Below are 11534 nucleotides of genomic sequence, written 5' to 3'. Positions count from 1 at the left end.
TATAGTGCCCATCTATAAAAAGGGAAATAAAAACAACCCAGGAAACTACAGACCAGTTAGTTTAACTTCTGTGCCAGGGAAGATAATGGAGCAAGTAATTAAGGAAATCATCTGCAAACACTTGGAAGGTGGTAAGGTGATAGGGAACAGCCAGCATGGATTTGTGAAGAACAAATCATGTCAAACCAATCTGATAGCTTTCTTTGATAGGATAACGAGCCTTGTGGATAAGGGTGAAGCTGTGGATGTGGTATACCTAGACTTTAGTAAGGCATTTGATACAGTCTCGCATGATATTCTTATCGATAAACTAGGCAAATACAATTTAGATGGGGCTACTATAAGGTGGGTGCATAACTGGCTGGATAACCGTACTCAGAGAGTTGTTATTAATGGTTCCCAATCCTGCTGGAAAGGCATAACGAGTGGGGTACCGCAGGGGTCTGTTTTAGGACCGGCGCTGTTCAATATCTTCATCAACGACTTAGATATTGGCATAGAAAGTACGCTTATTAAGTTTGCGGATGATACCAAACTGGGAGGGATTGCAACTGCTTTGGAGGACAGGGTCATAATTCAAAATGATCTGGACAAATTGGAGAAATGGGCTGAGGTAAACAGGATGAAGTTTAACAAAGACAAATGCGAAGTGCTCCACTTAGGAAGGAGAAATCAGTTTCACACATACAGAATGGGAAGAGACTGTCTAGGAAGGAGTACGGCAGAAAGGGATCTAGGGGTTATAGTGGACCACAAGCTAAATATGAGTCAACAGTGTGATGCTGTTGCAAAAAAAGCAAACATGATTCTGGGATGTATTAACAGGTGTGTTGTGAGCAAGACACAAGAAGTCATTCTTCCGCTCTACTCTGCTCTGGTTAGGCCTCAGCTGGAGTATTGTGTCCAGTTCTGGGCACCGCATTTTAAAAAAGATGTGGAGAAATTGGAAAGGGTGCAGAGAAGAGCAACAAGAATGATTAAAGGTCTTGAGAACATGACCTATGAAGGAAGGCTGAAAGAATTGGGTTTGTTTAGTTTGGAAAAGAGAAGACTGAGAGGGGACATGCTAGCAGTTTTCAGGTATTTAAAAGGGTGTCATAAGGAGGAGGGAGAAAACTTGTTCACCTTAGCCTCTAAGGATAGAACCAGAAGCAATGGGTTTAAACTGCAGCAAGGGAGGTCTAGGTTGGACATTAGGAAAAAGTTCCTAACTGTCAGGGTGGTTAAACACTGGAATAAATTGCCTAGGGAGGTTGTGGAATCTCCATCTCTGGAGATATTTAAGAGTAGGTTAGATAAATGTCTATCAGGGATGGTCTAGACAGTATTTGGTCCTGCCATGCGGGCAGGGGACTGGACTCGATGACCTCTCGAGGTCCCTTCCAGTCCTAGAATCTATGAATCTATGAATAAGCCTCTAAGACTATAGGTGAATTTACTAGTAAACCTCTGCAATCCATGCAACTATTATCTTTCAAGTATAAGAAAATCCCTCCGACCCCCATTGTCACCTTTGATTAATTATTCTCCAATATTTGACACATGATAAAACTTCTCCTTTACATCAAAGTTAAATTGTAAATAGTCACTCTTTCTGTCTGCTGCATACCAGGATACGGTCCCCAGCTGAATACATAGGATGTCATACAATCTCCGTGTTCTGCTGTTGTCACAAAGTACTGTGCTCTTGGGGCTCACGCTGTCAGCATGAAACTTCAGTTGAATTACATTATTGAATTCAATTAGGAACTATATTTTCTCTGCCCAGAAACTGACACATGTTGAAAAGGTGCAGTCTACATGATAGAAACACTAGTAATGTGTATTTCTTACTGTTGCTGCCAATGTAAATTTAGACACCTGAAAGAAATGTCTACAAGGAAAACAGGTTAAAACAGAAAAAGTTTCACACAATGCCTACGTGTACAAATTTATGTTAGAGTTATTTTTTCTTTCAAATTCAAACTTTTAGTGTTACAAGACTTCCCAATACTTAGCATTAATGCAAAATATAGTATCTACTTGCTATCTATATTTGATCTTGGGAACTTGTTTCTGGAAAAGTGCCCAATATGACACCAATAGGAGACCATAAAACCAAAAGAAACACTTCCTCAATGTGCAGGTATTTCAGCTTCTTGATTACTTCACCTTCGTAACTTGCCAAATAACATTAGCAGAGGCAGGAGTAAAACCTAGAATTCCTGATTCCAAATTCCCTACTCAAGGCACTAAACAGCACAGCCTCTCTTAAAATTACAATGGAATTAAATCAGTTTGAAACATGATTTCTTTTGAATGTTTATAAAATAGATTGTTCTGCCACTAGTGAAAACATTTGTCAGGTGTTTGCTTTGCATCTTTTCACAGGTAATTAACATGCTGATTGGGAAAAATCCTGTTCTCATTTCTTCTCATCTCTCCCCTGCTCCAGCTCTCCATCTTGGTTGCATTTCAGTGTCTGGTTAACTTCTTGGGACATCTCTAGAGAGATCATGTAGAGGGTTGCCTTTTTCAAGTTCCTGGAAAATTAATGAAAACATTCTTCAGTCTATGAAATGGTGGATGTATTCTGGACTGTTTTTATATCATGCTTTTCTTTTGAATACTCACAGCTTTGATTTTTGGCACTGACGGGAAGAAATACACTTTATAGGTCTCCAGATCCCATGTCTCTAAATTGAACTTTCTGAAAACTGGCAATTTTTGTGCAGAACATAGAGATTGAATGCAAGGCTATAATTCAGTTTTGGTTTTCTGCTGATGACATAAACCACAAGAGTCTGTTGGTTTATGAACACCAGCAGCAACTGTACGTACAGACTGAATTACTGCCTGTGTATTTGATCAGAGATAATGTGGTGTTGTCCACAATCCAAAGATATTTAATTCCATTTTCCCATTTAACTATAAACAACTAAATAAAGGGTACTAAAATCAATTATCTTTAACAAAATCATAATTGCTATTTGGTTTTTTTTAAGTGAAGTTGGTGAAATACCTAAATCCAAATTGCAGCTATTTCAGACTTAGAGATATTAAGAAGGTTAATTTTTGTTCTGTGGTCTATGACTAGGGTAATACAAATAAAAAGCAATAATAATAACAGTACTTAAAATACCTGATCTATGTGAGTGCCACAGTGTCACATATAGTATTATCCCACTAAATGAACTCTCCCCCTTCAGAAAGTGACTTTTCTAAAACTAAGTGACTCACCATTGACTAACACTGTTTGGTTGGTGCTGTGATATCCCTCCTCTAAATACCATTAAGCTGGATGATGGCATCACTGCATAGCTGGCTGAAATTATACCTTAAGTTACATAATATAATTCTCTAACTGCCTTAAGTTACATAATATAACAGCTCCCAGGAAACAAGTGTTCTAGAGTTTATGTTCTTTACCAGCTCTCCTGGGGTTCAGTTCATCTGTGGGTCTCGCTAAATCAACTACTCAGGTGAGAAGTGCTACCTACCAATCACACCCAACCTCTTTACCCCTAATGGCCCTGGATACTTACCTACAGAGATAATGTTTTTTATTATTTCCTGTGACTTTCAGCTCAAATGGGTTCTCTCTCTGAAATAGTCAATACACAAAGACATAGGCGGTAGTCCTAGCAGAGAGGGATTTTTGGCGGAATTTAAGTGGGAAGATCAAACTTATATGATAAACGCAATGTATCCCATACTTTCTCAGTTTATCACGTGATTATAGCCATCATGTGTGATAAGCAATTGCATATTTGTATAATATATCTGAATATTAAATTTCATAGAATATTGTTCATATCTTGTTACTAGTTTAGAGTTTAATAGGTTCTTCTCCATGACAGAACAACCCTAAAAACTAATAAATAGTACAATCGATTGCTGAAACAGGAATTATCAGCACAACTCAATGCAGTCTCAAATTCCAAATCCTAACTAGGTTTGGAGATAATTTCTATAGCAAATGCTATTCATTTCATTTCACCTCTTAGCTTTTTTATTTTATTTTATTATTTATTTATTTTTTAAATCTCGCCATGTTCATGAATTGTAAAGAAGAAAATACAGAGAAGTGAACAAAAATCATTTAAAATAATTTTGGGCTGTGTAGCTAATAAGTTACTGTTGTTCTACAAGGGTTACACACCAGATGTGTAACACAGTGAATTAAGCCTGGTCCTGCAAAAATCCAACAAATTCACAAATTTGATAAACAGATCATCAATGTCAGGTTGTAGCGACTGCAGTAGATGGAGTTCAGACTAATATAATTGAAGAGGAAAGCTGTGATTTCAGACAGCTGACAGTCAAAAAGTCAAAATGAATTCCATTTTGGGGACAATCTTTTACTTTTTGAATGGCAAAATGTTTAACAGTAGAAAGTTGACATGGAAGCCCAATTCAGAACTGTGAATTCTCCAGTATTATTATAGATCAGTGTTAATGAAGGAGTATGTCTTTGGACTGAGTTTGAGGCTGCTAGACTGTACAGTATAATGCAAGCAAGCATATATTATTGGCTTAATCCTACAAGTTCGTTGGTGTCCTCAATTCCACTGAAGTCAGGGAAAGGTAAGGATGCTCAGCATTTTGTCTTGATATTGAAGATAAAATTATCAGAATTAGAAATATGGTGGTTTGTAGGACAGATGCTTCTCTAAGGAAGAAAACTATAGAAGACTGTTTCTTATTTGTGTGAACAGCCTGGACCTGCCCTTGGATTTTTTTTTTCCTTGGGTCTCCTTCTCATTTTCCCCAAGCAACTCCTCTCCTATTATTATTTATTTGTATTACCACAAGGCATAGGAGCCACTGTCATGGACAGGTCCCCATTGTACTAGGTACTGTAAAACACAGAACAAAAAGCCAGTCCCTACCTCAAAGAGCTTACTATTGAAGTATAAGGCAAGAGACCACAGATGGATAGAGACAGATAGATGGGGGGTACAAGGAAACAATGGTCAGCATGATAGGCAGTGATCTCTGCACACCAACATCCAAACCATTGTCAAGGGTTTTGTAGGCATCTGGGAGAATGAGAGTTTTAAGGAGAATCATAAAATCATAGCATTAGAAGGGACCATAAAGGTCAATGAAGTGACTTAATGGATGTTTACAGGGAGTTCCTCCAAAGCATGAGGGGCAGCATGGGAGAAAGCATGAAAGTGCTTGTTTGAAAATTTTACCAGTGGTCAATGGAGGCCGGCATCATGGGATGACTGGAGGTGGGAGTTAATCTCTTGATACTGAATGACAGATGATAGGTAAGACTATGATTTAGTCATGTGTATTTTTAGCAAAAGTCACAGACAGGTCATGGACAATAACCAAAAAGTCATGGCGAGTCACCTGTCCCTGACTTTTACTAAAAATACTCCTAGCTAAATCTTAGGTGCTGATGGGGGCGTGTGCTCCTGGGGTAGATGAGGGGTGGCCTGGTGTCAGCCGCTGCAGTTGCGGAAGTGATGGAGGTTCCAGAAAGTCACAGAATCCGTGACTTCCGTGACCTCCGTGAAAGATTTGCAGCCTTAATGATAGGTAGTGTGGAGGTAGGCCACAAACAGCCTTGAAAGTGAAGACAAGTACTTAATGTTTACTGTGGTAAAAAGGTAAACTGCTTCACATTATCCTGCCCATGTGTCTCAGTCAAGACCTGCTACACTTCTCATATTCTATTCCTCTGTCTCAATGACTTAGTCATGGAGGCTCTTGGCCAATAGTATGATGTGGAGAAAGAACTGAGCAGAGTCCTGATTCAAAGCCCATTGATGTAAGTGGGAGTGGATGACCAATTGTACTCATTTTCACTGTGGAAGTTAGAAACTTTGAACTTGTATGAAATAACTTCCTTCATTCTATTTCCAAAAACATTTGATTTGAACTCTCATTTCTCACTTCTTATTAGAGAAAAATTGATTCATGGGGCTGACAATAAATCATTCTGAAAATACCACAATGCATTTGAAAAAGACGGGTCTTCTGGTTTATGGTAAAATTGATCAGGAAAGCACTCAGATTTAACTTTTCATTGAGAAAATTGTTCAAATCATTATACATTTCCAAGGTAGTATCCACAAATCTTAAAAAATCTAAAGTGAATCATAGATTTGTAAGGTTTGCAAATTCTCAGCTTGTCTAAAACGGCTTTGTAAAGGCATTTTTGTTAAGATGCAGTTGTCTGTTAAATTGCTGAAAATCATTCAAGAGAGAATGGCTCAACCTGTTCTTCCATCAAGTGCCAGTCACAGAACATTGTTTCGACATAAATACTGATAATAGAATTAGGATATTGGAAAACTATAATTCCTTCCAGGGTGCCTGTAATGTCAAAAATTGTAGGAGCAGTGTAGCCATAGGAATCCTGAGATGAAATTATGAAATTACAGTCTTTAAAATGCCCTGGAAATATATGCTTTTTGTATAATAAGAACTGTAATATTTTAGCCATTCCCTTGCTGCTGCTCACTCCCCTCCCATGAAAAGTACAATGCTCATTAGGAAACTGAAAAACATTAGGCAGGTGTTTGGAAAATGACTCAAAGTGATGGCAGTGAAAAATATAACATTATATTGAAGCCATTACACCATCAGATAAGTAAGTTGCCTTTATAATCTCAACCACGAGATAGCTTTTGACAGGTGTGAATATAAAACTACTAAATTATAGATTAGCAGAACCTAGTCATCATCACCTTAAGTATGTTGTAGACCTTTCTAACTAGATGTAAAAGACATACTCCTTGTATTAAATGTCAAAGTAGCTAAACAAGCTAATGCACTGAATAACAAAGAATAAAAGTAAATGTCAACGATACTGTAAAGCTACTATTTATTTTTTTCCCCCAGGGCTTTCATAGAGTCATAATTGTGGAAGTAAACTCAAGAAGGTTAGTTGATAGGAACCCTAAGGACAAGTAAGAGTTCTTACAATATTCGTAGTTGACAAGAATTATGTAGAATAGTCTATTTTCCTTTAGCCTCCTTTCCGCATCCCAAAATGAACTAGTGGCCATTAGGAAATTGAGAGCCACTACGATTTTTTTCCTCACAGTTTGATAATAATAGGAATGATGATATTGGGTTAGACAGTGGTATTGATGACACTGCTTCGTGTTGAGGGGCAGCCTGGAGCCAACCTCAGTTAGGAAACCTCTTCAGTAGACTTTTCTAATGATATGTAAAAGAAATATTCACTAAGGTAGCCAAATAGGCCACTAAAACACCTGTACTTCTAAATTTTGCAGTACTTAGCATTTGAAATAGCGACTTTCATCTTCCAACCACTTTATAAACATTACGTTATTAATATTTGTCAAGGACACAGATTTATAATGAGTGATGTTGAGGTGAGTTGACTGTGTACATTGCTTCATTATACTACATAATTTTCTTATCACTAAATAGCATATTGTATGTTACTGGCTGCCTGAAGAAGGATATGCATGTTTCTCTAGAGATGATGGTTTTGAATCTCAAGATGCATGATATAAGTCTGGGGAGGACAAGATCTTCAGAAATTTTGTACGAAGACAAACTAAGTGGGCCTAATAGCATATTTATACTGCTGTACTTGACTGTTTGAGGGTTTAATCTCTCTTATCAACCAACTGTTAATAAGAACTGTAAACTTCATCCACCTTACATTTTGATTAAATCCAACATTATGTGCAGAGTTGCCTCTAATTAACTAACTGTTGACCTAATGACCACTAGAGTGATATTTAAAAACCATCAGCCTCAATTCTTTTCAGCTTGCCCTGTCACCATGACAGTAACAAATAATGTTCATTTCCCCTTGGCTGACATACAGCAATTTTAAACAATCCTGTCCCATTATGTTATGCTACGTGAAAATGATAATTTCATTTAGGAAATGAACAGTCTTCATTTCTAGCACTTTGAAATTCTAATAATTATGTTTAAATTATTTCTGCCTTAAACTGTGAGTTTAGGGTCGGCTGCAGTGTCACTATATCACTAATGCTATATGAAGTACTTTTTTGCTACAAAAAGATGGAAAGATATTTCTTCTGTTAAAGATTTTAACATAGCGAAAGTAGTAATTAACTGACATCATGCTAGACTCTAATGCAATGCCATTTTAGTTGCCCTTTCTGATATAAATCTATTGTAAAGTTCATATTGAACCGATGAACCTATTAGACTTCATGGACACTGCTCATTGTATTGGCATTAGCAAATATGTTGCAAATCTGTCACTCACTGTCTGCTTCCATATGAGAATAGTGAGAAATTACTAATGCTCTGCAGGTCACCTACGAGTTAATTATTACCCATAAAGTGTCAGGTAGAAAATTCCCGCCTATTCAGAAATTACCAGTGACATAGAAAAAGTAAAAAGAGGATCTATGCCAACCGGAGTTTAACATACTGGTTTCTCTGAAATGGAAAATATAGGCTAAGGGTATGAGATATGCCAAGCTTTAGTGGTCACTTGAATTATTATCATGACTGCTGTGGGATAGTGTTTGAATTTACAGTGAGATGCGTTAACCAGGAATCAGTGTTTCCATAGCAGTTTTAAAACGGATTAAGCAAATTGCCCAGTTGGTTTGCTCATTTGTCACACCAGTGCAAGGATTCCATTAGCACAGATCCAAGCTGGTTAGACTGGAAACACAATATATCACTTTGCCAATTTCAAAATCACTTGGGAGGTATGAACTGTCCAATAGAGGAATAGGATAAGAAAAGGTGTGAGTAACTTTTTTTACATGCTTTATTGGATCTGAACTTTAGAGTTAGACCTGTAACAGGGTGGTTTGCTTTTGGGGCTAGAGCGCCAACCTGCTTACAGAATAATCCCCAGCTGAGGGGAATCAGGCACTTCTCCATGAAGAGCAGAAGATGGCTGCAGTAAAAAAGAGAGCTAGGCAGGAAGCTCGGAGCAGGAGGGAAGCTATGGGGAAAGCTCTCCAGGCAGGGAGGCCTGTGAGAGACCCTGAATAAGCAGAGAAGTGACTGGGTTCCCCTACTGGCTCTGCAGAAGGGGGCGTACAAGCCCATTCTAAGAGTTGTTGAGCCCAGTAAAAGGGGCCAGGGGCTGCAGGCGGAGCTGAAGTCAGGCAAAGGAAGAGCCCTAGAGAAGGCGGAAGGATTTTTGTTTCTGTTAAAGACATTTTTACTTTTAGTTTGGGACAACTGGGAACCTGGAACGGGCAAACAAAAACAGTGACTCAGCTGAAGGGCTGAGTTACCAGGCAGAGAAACTGGAAAAACCTTCAACAGGAAATCATACCCCAGTGTGAAAGCTGTGAAACCACATCTGGCCCGAAAAGGCGCTTAACAATGACTGAACTCCATTACAAGGCTCCAGTCCCTCAAATCACTTTAGCATGTGAGTAACTTTAAGCATGTATGTGGTCCCATTGGCTTGACGTGCTTTGTTGGTTTGAGGCCTCAGTTACCTAGAAAGATTTTAGAATCAAAATTTCAAAGGGAGAGGACATAATTGGTTTCAGAGTAACATAATTGGTGTACCTGCAAAAATATGTGCTTCCCAGTTGCACCCACAGAAATCCACATTTGTTCGTGTATGGTAGATCAGTGAACTGCACACTTAACCCATGATTTGTATATTTGTGCATTGGTTGTGTGCGAATGCATTTTTTATATGGGCTCACCTGTCTCTCCCAGTTTAGGGCCCCATTATCTGTTTAGGAAGGTTTCGTGATTAGGAGAAGGAATAGTTGTTTATATGGGAGAAGAGGAAAAGTAGGTGGGAAAATGTGGGTCACATATTATATTAAGATTTCATTTAATAATAGCTTATAAAGGATCAATAAATGTATAGATGTGATGAGCACGTATAGAAGCAAGTGGTATGTGCTATAAATTGTTATAAACACATCAGATTATAAACAATGGTTATAAGACACCAGCTAACCCATTGGCCTCCTATAACAATATAGAATAATTAATAGATTCCAAGGCCAGAAAGACTGTTGTGATCATGTAGTCTGACCTCTTGTATACCACAGGACATAGAATTCCCCCAAATAATTCCTAGAGCAGATCTTTTGAAAAAATATCTAGTCTTGAATTAAAAATGGTCAGTGACAGAGAATCCACAATGACACTTGGTAAATTGTTCCAATGGTTAATTACTCTCACATTAAACATTTACACCTTATTTCCAGTCTGAATTTGTCTAGCCTCAACTTTCAGCCATTGGATCACGTTATACCTTTCTCTGCTAGATTGCCCATTATTAAATATTTGTTATGGTAGGTATGTATAGACTGTAATCAAGTCACACCTTAACCTTCTATTTGTTAAACTAAATAGAGTGAGCTCCTCCAGGCATGTTTTCTAATCCTTTAATCATTCTTGTGACTCTTCTCTGAACCCTCTCCAATATATCAACATCTTTCTTGAATTGTGGGCACCAGAACTGGACACAGTGTTCCAGTAGCAGTTGCACCAGTGCCAAGTACAGAAGTAAAATAACCTCCCTACTCCTACTCAAGATTTCCCTATTTATGCATCTTTGGATCACATTAGTCTTTTTCACCACAATATTACACTGGGAGTTCATGTTCAGCTGATGATCCACAAGAGCCCCCAAATCTTTTTCAGAGTCACTGCTTCCCAGGATAGTGTCCCCCATTACTGTAAATATGCCCTATGTTCTTTGTTCTCAGATGTATATATACATTAAAATGCATATTGGTTGCTTGCGCTCAGTTTACCAAATGGCCTAGATCACTCTGAATCAGTGACCTGTCCTCTTCATTATTTAGCACTCCCCCAATTTTTGTGTCATCTGCAAACTTTCTCAGTGATGATTTTATGTTTTCTTCCAGGTCATTGAGAAACCAGTTTTAAGCTGGTTATTAAAACATCTACCAATCATTTATTAATCCTTTATAAATCATTTATACCTGGGACCTTAATATAATCTATGCCCAAAATGGGCTAATCTCATTTTTTCATCATATTTAAACAATGTTTAATCTTTTGTGATTTCTGTTTGGGAGTCCTCTAAGTGTAAAGTATTTAGTCCGTTCCATGCCTGCTTAGTACCAGACTATGGTTTAGAATTAACCCTGCATGTGATTCGGTCTAGGAGAGCTGAAGAGAACTGCAGGGTTTCAGGACCTTTATACACAGCGATTTAGTGTGTGGCAAGCCAGGGTGTGAATCTACAGTTCACTAGCTTGCTGCACACTAACTCTCTGTGCCATCCCTGCTATCACACACTAGAAGTTCCATAGTGTGCTTTGATGTACTGCTGTTTGAAATGGAAGTATGTCAAAGCACACTACAGAACTTTTAGTGTATAGTAACAGGGTCCACATGGCAAATTAGTGAGCGGGAAGCTAGCATACTGTAGATTCTCACCCATGCTTGTCATGCACTAACTCGTCCTGTAGACAAGCCCTCAGTCTGTGTCCAGCAGCCTTAAGAAAATCACTTTTGCATTCATTATGGTGGAGCCCCATCTCTTGACCACAACAATACTTTATTGGCCATGCAGCAAAGACAGACTTCATAGGGAGCAGCTTCTAACTTCCCCA

Source organism: Chrysemys picta, chromosome 8 (assembly GCF_011386835.1).
Source record: "Chrysemys picta bellii isolate R12L10 chromosome 8, ASM1138683v2, whole genome shotgun sequence".
Classification (NCBI taxonomy): domain Eukaryota; kingdom Metazoa; phylum Chordata; order Testudines; family Emydidae; genus Chrysemys; species Chrysemys picta.
The sequence above is the reverse complement of the archived record's forward strand: the minus strand, read 5'-3'. Positions refer to the sequence as shown.